Source organism: Haliotis rubra, unplaced genomic scaffold (genome assembly GCF_003918875.1).
Source record: "Haliotis rubra isolate DU_JTF1 unplaced genomic scaffold, ASM391887v1 Scf223, whole genome shotgun sequence".
Lineage (NCBI taxonomy): Eukaryota > Metazoa > Mollusca > Gastropoda > Lepetellida > Haliotidae > Haliotis > Haliotis rubra.
In genome coordinates, this window is record NW_025766259.1 from 1,180,895 (window position 1) to 1,195,490 (window position 14,596).

The 14,596-nt window shown below is 39.3% G+C and overlaps 1 long non-coding RNA gene across 1 annotated transcript; it reads left to right on the forward strand.

Moving 5' to 3' along the window:
• Positions 1-5,424: 5,424 nt before the first annotated feature.
• LOC124277551 lies at positions 5,425-7,341 on the forward strand. The gene is made up of 2 exons (XR_006898854.1): positions 5,425-6,493; positions 6,526-7,341. It is a non-coding gene; the product is annotated as an uncharacterized LOC124277551 (long non-coding RNA).
• The last annotated feature ends 7,255 nt before the right edge of the window (positions 7,342-14,596 follow it).

The following is a 14,596-nucleotide window of genomic DNA, read 5'->3' on the forward strand; positions in this document are numbered from 1 at the left end:
GAAATATTCTCCAGCACGAAGTTAAGCCCAATTTCACCTCACTTCCTTGCTACAAACTCACCCCACACCCTGCCTATCTACCCTGCATCCCACCCGACCTGGCAGGCGTCACTGATATAATGTCAGGAACCCGTTGTGTTAATCTGGCCCGAGTCGGGTAACCCGTCCGTAGACAGTTGTGTTGAGTAAATCAGTCAAGCATTAGCGTGTCACAAATGTTGACCCCGCCAAGCCCAGCATCAATTGCTTCGAGTGACCTGGATAAGTGCAAACATATTGCTTGAAACATTTGATTATTTCACAGAAGAAAATTATTTTAAATAACGGTATGGTGTATGTGGAGTTGCTGTGGTTGTGCAAGCTTGCTACCGTGAAGATCCGGGTTAGAATTGGTCTTCAGCAACCCATGGTTGTCGTAAGAGGCGACTAACGGGATCGGGTGGTCAGGCTCGATGACATGGTTGACACATGTCATCGTATCCCAGTTGTGAAGATTAATGCTCATACTATTGATCACTGGATTGCCTGACCCAGACTCGATTATTTACAGACCCCGCCATATAACTAGAATATAACTGAGAGCGGCGTTAAACTAACAAACAAAGCTTATTTAACAGTGTCACCAACTTATAGTGAGGTGGTTGTAATGTCCAATAAAGGTAACACGCTATGCCTGGTGTGACGGGCTAGTATCGTGACTCCTCATTGGCAGCTTCGCTTGTATGATCCTCGGGGAGCTGAGAATGAAAACAAAGTGGTTACTAATTCATTGACCGGGCTAACAATAACACCATGTGACCGGGCTAACAATAACACCATATGACCGGGCTAACAATAACACCATGTGACCGGCCTAACAATAACACCATGTGACCGGGCTAACAATAACACCATGTGACCGGGCTAACAATAACACCATGTGACCGGGCTAACAATAACACCATGTGACCGGGCTAACAATAACACCATGTGACCGGGCTAACACTATGTGCTGTAATAACACCATGTGACGGGGCTAACAATAACACCATGTGACCGGCCTAACAATAACACCATGTGACCGGGCTAACAATAACACCATGTGACCGGGCTAACAATAACACCATGTGACCGGGCTAACAATAACACCATGTGACCGGGCTAACAATAACACCATGTGACCGGGCTAACAATAACACCATGTGACCGGCCTAACAATAACACCATGTGACCGGGCTAACAATAACACCATGTGACCGGGCTAACAATAACACCATGTGACCGGCCTAACAATAACACCATGTGACCGGGCTAACAATAACACCATGAACATTCAATTTGTCGCAATGTAACTTTAGTCCTTCCATGTGGTGGATAGGTTGGGGAGTGTGTGTCGTGTGGAGGTTTGGTCCGCGAGCCTGAGTGGAGCCGCCTTGGGTGAAGATCTCGGTGGTAGCAACAATTATCCAACCATAAAAATTATTTTACCTATACAGGAGGCCTCAGAGCCAATTGATACAGCTGAGAGAACATTGATCACAGTTTGGCGGTCATTTCTACTTCATTTACGCCGCTTTTAGCAATATTCCAGCAATATCACGGCGGGAGAAACCACAAATTGGCTTCACGCATGTGGGGAATCGAACCCGGGCCTTGGGCGTGACGAGGGAACGCTTTAACTGCTGAGCGAACCATATACGAACCAGTCACTTAATGGCAAATAATAGCAGTCACTTAATAGCATTTCCATTGGTAATATGTCGTTGTTTTATTGTTGTTGTTGTTGCTATTGTTGTTCCTTATACACAGATTGTTTAGAATTAACGTTCCGTAACAACTGGTATGTATTTAATTCAGTGATTAGAAAAAAACCTCTACAGTAAGGAATTCAGCAATAAGCATGACTAATTTCATGAAACATTTAATCACCATCTTCACAGAGGGGAACCGAATATGCTTAAAACAACGGATCACGTGACATCAAAGTCCAGTTCTTTCCTACAAGACAGGTGATTACATGAACAGAATGAAAAGATCTACAATATCCCTGCACGTACATGCTCCTTAATTATACAGCCCATGTACCGCCTCCACGAACATGACTATTTTTCCTCTTTTCTCAGTAAATGTTTAATTAATTTTGACATCAAACAATAACAGTAAAAAATGACATATAGTGTTTAACAGCACGCCCAGATACTGTTAGGATAATAAGCCATATTGTCCTGGTACTATAAATAATATCTTATTAAGTTCACTTATGCGTAGAGTATTAGCTTTGTTTGCGATTTAATAACGCCGTGACAACGCTATACTATTGAATTTAACTGCATACACACCTGAATAATTTAGAAGGTGTGCATAAAAATGAAAACATGTCGAAAATATACGGTTTTCTTGTTGAGAATTATTGAAATTCCGATTGAAATTTATTAAACAGTCGAGAATAAGAAGGCGTTCACCCATAATATTTGACGGCTGAAAATGAAACTAAAGAGGGCAGTTTTGGCTACATCGTGAATGAACATGTAAATAAATCACATAAAAATACAATTCACGACATATATGAACAAATTTGTCAGTTTTGTCAGTTTTTGCGCAGCACTATGGATGCAGGAGAAATCATGGTCTAAAATAATAGAATAGTAGTAGTCTAAAACAGAATTGTTAGTAGTATACGACTCAACGTTTCAACAAACTATATATTTAAGAAATACAGTCCGCTCTACCACCATGTATAGTGTTATAAAGTACACCTTTGCCCTCAACTATTATAGTTAACGTACGAATGACGTCAATACAGTGTGACGTCATGCAAAACGTCGGCGCCTTTGATCTTTTAGCAAAGCATCTTTTAGAAAAAGTAATATCAAAAGCTCAGATACTCATTATTAAAGACTTAAAGACTTCAAGGATAAAATTAAGTGCGCAACGAAATGTTTAGCACTTAAAATGTAACAGGTATTCTTATCATGAAAAATAAACATTTATAAGGTAAGGCAAAGCTGTTTACAAAAGGTGATTAGTTGTTGTTACAAGCGCTGATACGCCTCTGATAAATGAGTGGCAAGACCTGTTTGCCCATACGAAAGTGACATGAAGGTTAAAAGTCAATCGCTGAACAGAAAATGGGAAGTGTCGCTTAAAATTGTGTTTACCTTTACAACAATTTGCTACTCGCAAATCAAATCTGGAGAACCACTGATTTTAAGGGCTGTGTTAAAAGGACCATCTAAGAACAATCAAACACTACGTCAAACACAGATGCTTATTTTCAGCTGATCGAACAATGGCCCAATGTTAAAGACGGGAATGCTGGAGTGTTGCCCTTAAAGGAGAATCCGAACGAAAACAAAACTTTTGATATATTGTAAAGGATTTTCTAAAAGTCAACTTCCGTGATTAAAATTGAACAAAAAGTTTGTAAAATAGCAATAAAAACACCAAAAACGTACTCGTATTTCCGCCTTTTACGGAAACACCCGACAGTTAATGAGCAGAGGGGGTATCACGTGACATGACGTCATATGTGCCTGTTGCTAATGGCTGCCTCTTTGATTTCACCTCGCAACTTAACAGTGTCCATGGATTCTGAAGCAGTAAAAGGTGTTCCTGATGTCATTTCTGAAATGGATGTTAGACCGTATCAATACGATCCGATTGTACATCTTGCAAGACAATCTTCCAGTGAAGATGATGAAGAAGAATCAAACGAAACGGAGGCACCGCTTGAGTTCAAAATAAATTTAAAATATACCATATCATTTAACAAGAATACTACTTGACAGCAAAATGTGATACAGTTCCAACCAGCAAACCCACCCCTATAAGTATATGACCAGTCCCTAAGAATTTTTTGCAATGTGATTGCAGTTCCTTTTGTGTCAAATGGGTGACTGTAGGGTGTGTGGGATTTAAAAACACACTAATTATGCTTCAGACAGGGGAAAATAGAAATTATCTGCTACAAAAATTATACTGGAGTTATTTTGTTGAAAAAAAATTAGGATCCTAGTTCTCATTAATAACGTAGCAAGCCTCCACACAAAATCCCAGCCTGATCGAGCGGAGATAATATTCGCGACGCAGATAGGTTATTCCCAGAAAACTGGTGTATTATAATATACTTGTAAGGACAGTGTTTGGTTATGGAAATATTTATGGTACTCGGCCATAGCCTTAGAATGGCATCTTGTCAGCCAATGTGAACACAGAACAACTTTCACGGCACACACTACTGACAAATAGCGAGTCTGATGCCGACGTGCGCAATTGGATAAAATGGAAAACAATGAAAGCAACAAGTACTTCCTGATTTGCCGTTGTATTCGGCAATGTTTCGGATAGTCTGCAGCATTTAGGGCTCCAAACCGAAAAGAACGTCATAGCGAAACATTTTCAAGCTCATGTGGAATTGCCCCAGCTACAAAATGCCCCAGCAAATTTGGTCATTCATTCTAATTTGGTCAAATTTATTTAAAATGATTAAATATATGCCGTAAATGCATAGTTTTTGTCAACTTTGATACTATGTATCTCGTGGTAATTCTTCCTTCTTCAGCCTAGCTTTGGGATTTGTATGCCCCATGTGTGCTTGTCTCTTTCATATGCCTCCGACTCGGAATGATCCGACCATTTCCCCTGCCTAAGTCTGTCTCTTTACTTGGAAAACGGAAGAAATGGTGGCTTTCCATTGTTCGATGATTCCGTGCATCCCCAGGCAACAGAATACACCATCGTACCATTTACAAAAAATTCAGAAACGACACGATTTGTACTACTATGTAGCGCTTGGTCTTTGGCAATATGGCGGACTCCAGGCACATTTGACGTCACGAGCGGAAAGGTCACGTGGGTTCCAGCGAAATATGCATAATGGCCGAAGCTGAGATTTACAGAACCTGTTTTCGCGATTAAAACATAATTATACATATTTTTTAATTGAAAATTTTGGAATATGTTTCTGATGATTTTATATTTTACCCAGCAAATTATTGCAATTCACTCGTATTCTCCTTTAACCCTGGAAAGCTGCAGGCCCTAAGGACCAAAACCATAAAGGTTGTGGGTCCTGATCAGAATGTGTAGGCCCTATATTTTAATATGGAAATAATACTCTTACTTATTGAGGATGGAAAGCTGTCGGACATAAGGCCCTGCAGAAAACGCTGACAAATTCTGTAAAAGTATATTTGGCCCCATGTTTAAAAATACATACTTGTTGCATTGGCAGCTTAAATGTGAAAGAAAAAGTTTAATTTCTGTGAGAGTAAGTTTATCTTGTCTTGAGGCATTGAAGTGAAACACTATTGTTGTCCACGCCCTTCCTCTCTCCACCTCATTCCAGCCTTCAGCGTCTCTAGAATATTAAATGGGCGGACCCTAGTTGAGATTAAATAGCGCAGGGTGTACACGCGTAAAATACCATGGCGCGGTTGGAATTCTTAACTACCTCGTAAATAGGAGCATACTTTTCACAGCACTCCAGTTCGAATTTTTACTGCTATGCATAGTGTACGGGTACAATAGATGAACATGGGCATACACATGTGTTTCAATTCACTGGGCGCTCTCTGTCGAGAATCAGAGAGTATAACCGTGTCTAAAATTGTTGTCAATAGAAGCTGAATAGTGCGTGAGACAAGGAAGTCGAATATCTCCACAACTGTTTTGTCCCGAGTTATGTTCCACGCAGGTTGTGAATAAATATCGGCTTGACTCATACAAGTATGGCTGATAACGGTCCTGTCATAAATTTGTAATGCATCATATTTACGACTCTATGGTGGACGCGACATTGGTGATATTGTATTTCAATGTAACCCTTTCCTGTAATGGAGCTTGGGACATTGTCGTACATGAAGTGTTTATGTTGCAGCAAATTGTGGGAAATGTATGTTTACCTAGCCGATGGGATATTTATGTATCTGTACTATACCTGTTTAATTTGATGTATCCGTAATACAGGTTATCATATATATTGCATATCTATGATGTATTTGTAGGCATATTATATTATCTTTGTTGCAAATTATCATATACAATGTATTCTCACTGTAACGGATCTTCTATATTCATGTATACTGTAGTTGAATATACTGTAGTTGATAATACATGATGTATCTGTACTGAGACTAATCTTATATACTGAATGCATATCGTATCCTTGCTGTAACTTATCTATTAACACTGTAGCTGATTACATTGTAATTGATCATATATACTGTATTTATACTGAGATTGATCATATATACTGATGGGTCACCGCATCCCCACTGTAACTGATAATCGTATATACTGCAGCTGATTATACTCTGGTTGAGCATATATAATGTATCTATACTGAGACTAATCTTATGTACTGAATGTATATACTCGTGTGTCTTTGTTTATTGTGATGGATTTACATGTGAAGTGCTCCTATCCTGTCATGGATTTACATGTGAAGTGCTCCTATCCTGTCATGGATTTACATGTGAAATGCTCCTATACTGTCATGGATTTACATGTGAACGTTTCTATTCTGTATTGAATGTTCATGTGAAGTGCTCCTATACTGTCATGGATTTACATGTGAACGTTTCTATTCTGTATTGGACGTTCATGTGAAATGCTTCTATACTTAAATGGCTTTTCATGTGAACGTTCCTCTAATGTGACCTTTTGTAGTCAAATGTCATGTGAAATGCTTCTATACTGTCATGGATTTTCATGTACAATATCTATAATGTAAGCTTTTGTAACCGAATGTCGTGTGAAATGCTTAAAACTGTCATGGATTTTCATGTAAAATGCTTAAAACTGTCATGTATCTTCATGTGAAATGTTTCTATAATGTGACCTAATGTTACTGAATGCCATATGAAATGCTTCAATACTATCATGTATCTTCATGTGAAATGTTTCTATAATGTGACCTATTAATGCTGAATGCCATATGAAATGCTTCAATACTATCATGTATCTTCATGTGAAATGTTTTTATAATGTGACCTATTGTTACTGAATGCCATATGAAATGCTTCAATACTATCATGGATTTTCATGTGAAATGTTTCTATAATGTGACCTATTGTAGCCGAATGTCATATGAAATGCTTCTATACTATCACGGATTTTCGTGTGAAATGCTTCTATACAATCGTGCATTTTCATGTGAAATGCTTCTATACAATCGTGGATATTAATGTGAAATGCTTCTATACAATCGTGGATTTTCATGTGAAATGCTTCTATACAATCGTGGATTTTCATGTGATATGCTTCTATACTATCACGGATTTTCATGTGAAATGTTTCTTTGCTGTAACCAATTTTCATATGATTGAATGTTCATATAATAAACTGTAAGCATATGTCGTATATTTTTTTACATCTTTAATAATTTGAGTTATATAGCTTAAATTTAAGACCTGGACATACAGGATTTTGCTTTGAAAACAGTAGCCAAAGAATCGCTTTAATTACCCAGGACGTCCAGCATATCCAATTACCATTTAAAAAAATAATTTTTGTGCAAGTGAGCAATCCAGCTTCCTCCTCTAAAATATCAGATTTACGTCATGGGGTTATTGCTTGGTACAGCGAGGTTTTCCTGTCTATGCCTCTGATGTAGGATGATTTTAGCTACTTTTAAGACATATCACATCTGGCCAGGACCACTGTAAATTGTTAAAGCATTGCATTTTAATTCAATCACAAATTATATTTGCCTTTACCTAACAAGGAAACACGACCCTTTCCTAACAATTACCTAGGCAATTTAGAAGTTGTGAAGTACATTATGGACAAATTTTATGGATAACAACTTATGCCCTCAAAAACTATATAAAACGTCAATATGGAAAAAACTGTATGGATAATTTCTGTATATCGTGAGTGCGACGTTTCGATGCAGATTCTAGATCGTGTACCGTTGTTAAGCAGTACAAGAATCTGTATCGAAACGTCGCACTTACGACATAAAGAAGTTGTCATCCATACAGTTTGTCCATATGGACATTTTATATATTTTTCAGGGCACATGACCTGTACAGCTAATTGTTTTTTAGTATGTGATAAATCTCAAACAGAATACCCTTTTTTTTCAACATGACACCATACTCATCGGGGAATGCAAATGTGTTCTGTATGGAGGACGGTTGCCTTGAGAAATGTCAAAATGATATGTTTTGATTATGACAAGGTTGACATTGCTTTATACCTAACGTCTATCTGACATCGTATACCCTAATGTACATTTTCCGATGCCATACTGCATCACAACAAAATTAACGTGGCGTGATCGAGTGGACACAAACTCTGACATATAATCCTACTATATTTCATTAACACACAAAATTCATGATCCAATAACTTTTTACAACTATACCCAAACCCCGAACAGGTGCTTGGTATTTAAAGATGGCGGCAATTGAATACCGTGATAAATGAAGCATTATGAATCCCAAAGGGAGGTGCCCTTTACAGCAGCTCAATGGTGTGTTACAGTGACCACGTTACACAGAAAGAACACTCAGGGACATAACATTAATCATGTCCTCATCACGAAGAGGGTAGACAAATTGTCTGCTTTTGTATAAACATATCATTGCGATGTTGACAGATAAAGGTAGTATCTGTCAGGCAGGCACCGTAGTTTGGGAAGTAGGGAGGGAACTCACTTCACCACGGATCACTAACTCTGAGAGGATACAAAACACTGAAGCTGCCTGTAGATAGTGTTGGAAGAGGGATGGGTAAAGACGATCCAGGTGACAGGCATGGCCACATCAAGTGCTTATGTTACCATAAAGGCAGAGTGATTGCCCCGTATAGGCTTGTCTGCTGATTACCTATTAGTTTGTATTCACATATCTTGTACATTGTCGTTTAAGTACAAGCAGGCCAAGAGCTACCTCACATTTATTTCATCTGACATAATAGAGCCATACACTTTACCTGGGACTCCAATTACCTCGCCTAGAAAGGATTTATACCTTTTCAGGGTTCGGTGATTCTGGACCAGTTCACTGTTCGTGTTGATAACGTTTCTGGGGGTGAAAAGGACGATCAAATGTCAGTAGCATTTCTTTATATGTTGAAAGTGAGTGGGTGAGTTTAGTTTTACGCCGCACTCAGCAATATTCCAGTTATATAGCGGCGGTCTGTAAATAATAGAGTCTGGACCAGACAATCCAGTGATCAACATCATGAGCATCGTTCTACGCAATTGGGACCCGATGACATGCGTCAACCAAGTCAGCGAGCCTGGCCACCCGATCCCGTTAGTCGCCTCTTTCGACAAGCATAGTCGTCTTTGTGGCAAGCATGGGTTGGTGAAGACCTATTTTACCCCGGATCTTCACGGGTCTGGTCCAGAGGATAAAGCGTCTGTTCGGGGATAAAATGTGGGTGGTTCGATCCCCTGACAATGTCATACCAAATGACATTAGAAAGTTGGCACTTGTTGTTACCCAGCCTGGTGACCGGCATTTCGGGAAGAAAACAAGAACCGGTTTGCTCGGAGGAAACTGTACTTCCAAAGGTTTAAACATATTGTACCTCAGTGGGTTAGATCAATATGGATTACATAATCATCTTGTCAGTGGCGGTGTTAACATCTTTGATGAAGAGAAGACCACTTCAGTGTTCTAGGATAAAGGGGGCGGTGGGGTAGCCCAGTGGTTAAAGCGTTGGCCCGTCACGCCGAAGACCCGGGTTCGAATCCCCACATGGGTACAATTTGTGAAGCCCATTTCTGGTGTCCCCCGCCATGATGTTGCTGGAATATTGCTAAAAGCAGCGAAAAACCAAATTCAGTCAGTCTAGGATAAAGAGCGTCTGAATGGAGAGCCCCGTCATACAAAATACGTTGAATGATGGTAATTCTTGGTACTTGCTATTTACCCGCATGCCGCTCAGCATTAGGGGAATAAAAAAAGCACTGCTCAGCTTGAAATAAAAAGAACATGTAAAACTGGATCATGGCATCTCCATGGGTTGGATCTATTACTGTCGGAATTAGTCTGTGTTAGCCGAAGTGCGCGCGCACACGCACACACAAACACACAGACACACGCACGCATGAACGCACGCGCGCGCATGTGGATGTCTTAATATTTTAAACCACATTTCACTTGTGCGAAAATGTTAACTGACTGACTGAGTTTAGTTTTACGCCGCTTTTAGCAATATTTCAGCAACATGGCGGCGGGTGACACCAGAAATGGGCTTCATACATTGTACCCATGTGGGGAATCGAACCCGGGTCTTCGGCGTGAGGTGCGAAGTGTGTACAGTTTTTGTGTTATCTGCGAAACACTTCAGGCATTGAATAAAAATATATTTCGAGATGCAGCTTTAATTGCAGAAACATGGTGATACTGATTTCAGTGGGTTGTTTTTAACCTTACATCCTCGATTATTCTGTGTAGTTTGTTAGGATAACAGTATGAACCCCATTTCTGGTGTCCCCCGCCGTGATATCGCTGGAATATTGCTGAAACCGGCGTAAAACTAAACTCACTCACTCACTCACTGTTAGGATAAAATACATTGGACCTTCAAACCAACATAGCTTTTGTTTCAGAAATGACGTTATCGTCTCAGCTTAGTTTGGGGAAAAGTCTTGAATGATGCTGGTCTTTAAGGTTTCATTGGTGTTCGAACCACTATGTGCATTAACCGTGCCTGAACCAGTGGTTGATAGTATGAGAACCCCAAGCGTTATCGCGGTGTACGATGATAAGCAATTGGTCAAATCAACGAGCCTTCAAACCTAGTTCAGTCGCTCTTTACGACACGCACAGTTTGCTGGGGGCCAAGCTCAAGCCAAGATCCCTGAAGCGATGGGTCCAGTGAATCATGCGCAGTGAATTCATGTAAACCAGTCATAAATATCTTGAATATTTTTGACAAATTTAAATAACCGTATTTAATAGTTCAATTAATACACCGTATAACATATTGCATAATACGAGCTTCCATTCAATACGGGGGCGTGATGTGCATATATATACCCGCATACATAGAGCGCATGCACGTTCACTTAACCTTTTAAACTGTGCATCAACATAACAATGTGACAAATTTAAGATTCCAATCCTTCGAAAATTTGCATTAAAATTGTTGCATAGAAAGAGTGTCAACATTTAGAATCTATTCAACCTCGTAATATATTATCTTCGCGACAGCATCTTTCTGTATGAATCATGAAGTATAACATAAGAAAACATTTTACTCGGTGAATGAATGCCAGTTTATTCATGGCATCACTGTGATTCAGCATAGTGTTATTATGTCGGCGTCTCTTTTGAGACGTACATCAAATTGCAATTTTAGAGCAGGTGTGTAAAAAATTAACATGACTCCCAACGTTGATGTGATGTAGCTATTCTTAATGTTTTTATCTGAGAGATAACAAACTATCACAGGACAATATTGATCTTCAGTGTAAACGATCTAAGTTTGCTTAATATTGTACCAGTCGTTTTATGAATTTACTATCTGTTAGCGACATCAATATTCATGATAAATATGAAAATGATAATATTAACATACACAGCTTTGGAATAGGCCCGTATAGAGCCACAGACGCATCAGGCCAACAAACATGACCTTGTCGTTATTGAAAAGTGTAATGCACACATTAAGATTTGCTGTCCTTTTGGCACTAATGGATCCAAAACAAATATGCGGACCACGCTTTCGGAATGTCTCCAGTAGAGAATTTGTACTCCCTACTGTTCCTGGTACCCTGGTTTGTTTGTTTGGGGTTGTTGTTTTTTTCGTTTAACGCCGCTCTCAGTAATATTTCAGCTATATGGCGGCGGTCTGTATATAATCAAGTCTGGAATCCAATGATCAACAACATGAGCATCGATCTACGCAATTGGGAACCGATGACATGCGTCATATGACAAGCATGGGTTACTGAAGATCAATTCAAACCTGGATCTTCACGGATGGGGCTCTGTGCGGATGTAGAGTCTGACCAGCCAGCATCACCAGAACCCCCAATGCTGCAATTATCTATTTTAATCTGTAAAATGATAAATTATTAATAGTCCTTTTGACTTAATATTTGGGGATGCACAATAGCAACTTGTGAAAAATATGAACCCTTCCTCTTTACCAAAAGCAGCGGACATACTTAAAAACATATTTACATAACATGGGAAATATCAATATCTTGTTTACTCATGTTCTAACCGAGCTGTCACCACAAACCTTACGCAAACCAAATCTACAGTTATTTCAATACGCCATTAACTATTTCTGTTGAAAAAGCAATCAAAGATAACATTCAAAATGCAGATAATCCTTCACAAACATACAAATATGTCAAAACGAGATAAAATTTGAAAGTCTGTCAATAAGCCTTATCTAAACACCCGACTCGACGACAAGGAAGCTATTAGAGGCAAGGTAGATTTACGACAAATAATGAGCGCGACCTAGTCTGTCTCACAGTCCCTGAACCACATTATTTTCCCTACTGCCAAGCCCTCTCTGCAGTGCTAAAGCCCTAAATAAAGCAAGTCTAGATTTCCTCAGGTTCAATCTCTGGTCTCCCTGGGGCTCCTTTTCAATATAAAAGGGCTTTTTGGTTACTATAAAAATTATGTATATTCAGAGACTAAGCATTAGTCTAAGCGCGACCCTGTTGCTTCAACATACGCCTCGCCCGAGCTTGCCGCTTCATTGCAGCCAATGAAAGGACAAGAGACAACTTCCCTTTAGTCATCTTCCATGGCTCGGTACTCTCGCAGTAACAAAACTTTCCTCAAAAGGTCCCGTTTTTCTTTTGTGAATAACCAGTGTAGGTTCTGCATCAGAGAAAGTGACAGAACATGTTCACATCTTTTGTGAATTGTTGCACGCCCTCTTTTATACAACTCCAAGGGAAGAAGAGGGGTTTCGGACTGTAATAATAGAAGCCTCGATAACGCTGGGCATTTTGCCCCAGCATTCACGGGAAAGTTACTACAACATTTCAAAAGGCGGCCAAATATAAATCCTATAGACCCAACTGAAAGGGACGTGTGTTATTTTTGAATCATCAACATTCATGTTAGCGTTATGTTAACTAAAGGCAAAGAGATATTGAGCATTCAATATTGAACAGAAGCCGGTCTGGGTGTGTGTGTAGAGAGTGATGAAAGATACAGAAAACCCGTTACTGTCATTGGAGAAACATTTCAAATACTTCCAGATACCGCATCAATAACCGTTTAGTGTATGTAGAAAGGGTACACGAAGAGATAATCCATAAAAATGTATTTTCAACAGTTATTTTTCATAGGAATTATTGTTTAACTATCTTGACGTCTTTGTCTTGTCAAAGGTTGCGACTTAATTCATTGTAGACACAGGGCGTTCCTACACTGTTGTACACAGAAGGAAAACTGTTGCAAGTCTCAGTATTCACCTTCTCTGGGATAACAGTAGGATAAACAGTAGGGTGGATTTCAATGTAGGTTACTGATACCCGCATGTCATGGTGTACACCCGTAACGCGCCCGTGGGGTGGAACTCAGTCATCTTGAAACTGTAACACCAAGTAGGATTTGATTTCGACATTCAGGAAAATAATTGTTGACAGAAGACAACCGAACGAATTTCTTTCTCAGAGGCAATGGACTCATGTTACGATCATATTTTATTGGCCATTGTTTTTTGCTTGAACAGGCAGATAATTTGTTCCAAGTTCACGTTCTTCAGAGTAAATGACCCATGTAAGGGGAACGTGTTGCTAAAGTGTAACCTACCCAGATACTATATTTTGACAGTAAAGGTAAAGGTCCATAAAATGCACATGCGGGCTCTGAATGACAACAACGCCCTAAAATCACAGGTGTCTTAACTGCCAGATTTGCCTATAAATAAAATCGGTATCTTCAACATCCTCATCTGCGTGGCCATGGAAGCTAATTGTCGACGATTACATTGTATGTCTTTCCAGCCAAACTAATGAGAGCTGCTGCACAATCATTATCTTGGTTCTTTTTAAAAAAATGAAAACAGAATGCTTCTGCACAAATAGTGTGTGATGTTATCTTTCTCTAGCCGTTATCAGGCAGGTTTATGACTGGGATCGTGCCTCTGAAGCCCATAACAGCCACTAAAATGTCATTTTAAGCTTCGGGTTGCATCAGTGATATGTTTATATGGGATGGGATATTTTCCTCCTTTTTTCACACGAGATTGATGATGGAAATGTCGACCGTTAGTGTCTCACATCCTTGTTGGGGATGTGGTGCTGAGGCATGTGGTTTTACCTGGCGACTGTGTCTACTACTACTACTACTACTACTACTACTACTACTACTACTACTACTACTACTACTACTACTACTACTACTACTACTACTATTACTACTACTACTACTACTACTACTACTACTACTACTACTACTACTACTACTACTACTACTACTACTACTACTACTACTACTACTACTACTACTACTACTACTACCACTACTACTGCTACTATTACTACTACTATTACTACTACTACTACTACTACTACTACTACTACTACTACTACTACTACTACTACTATTACTACTGCTACTACTACTACTACTATTACTACTACTACTATTACTACTACTACTACTACAGCTACTGC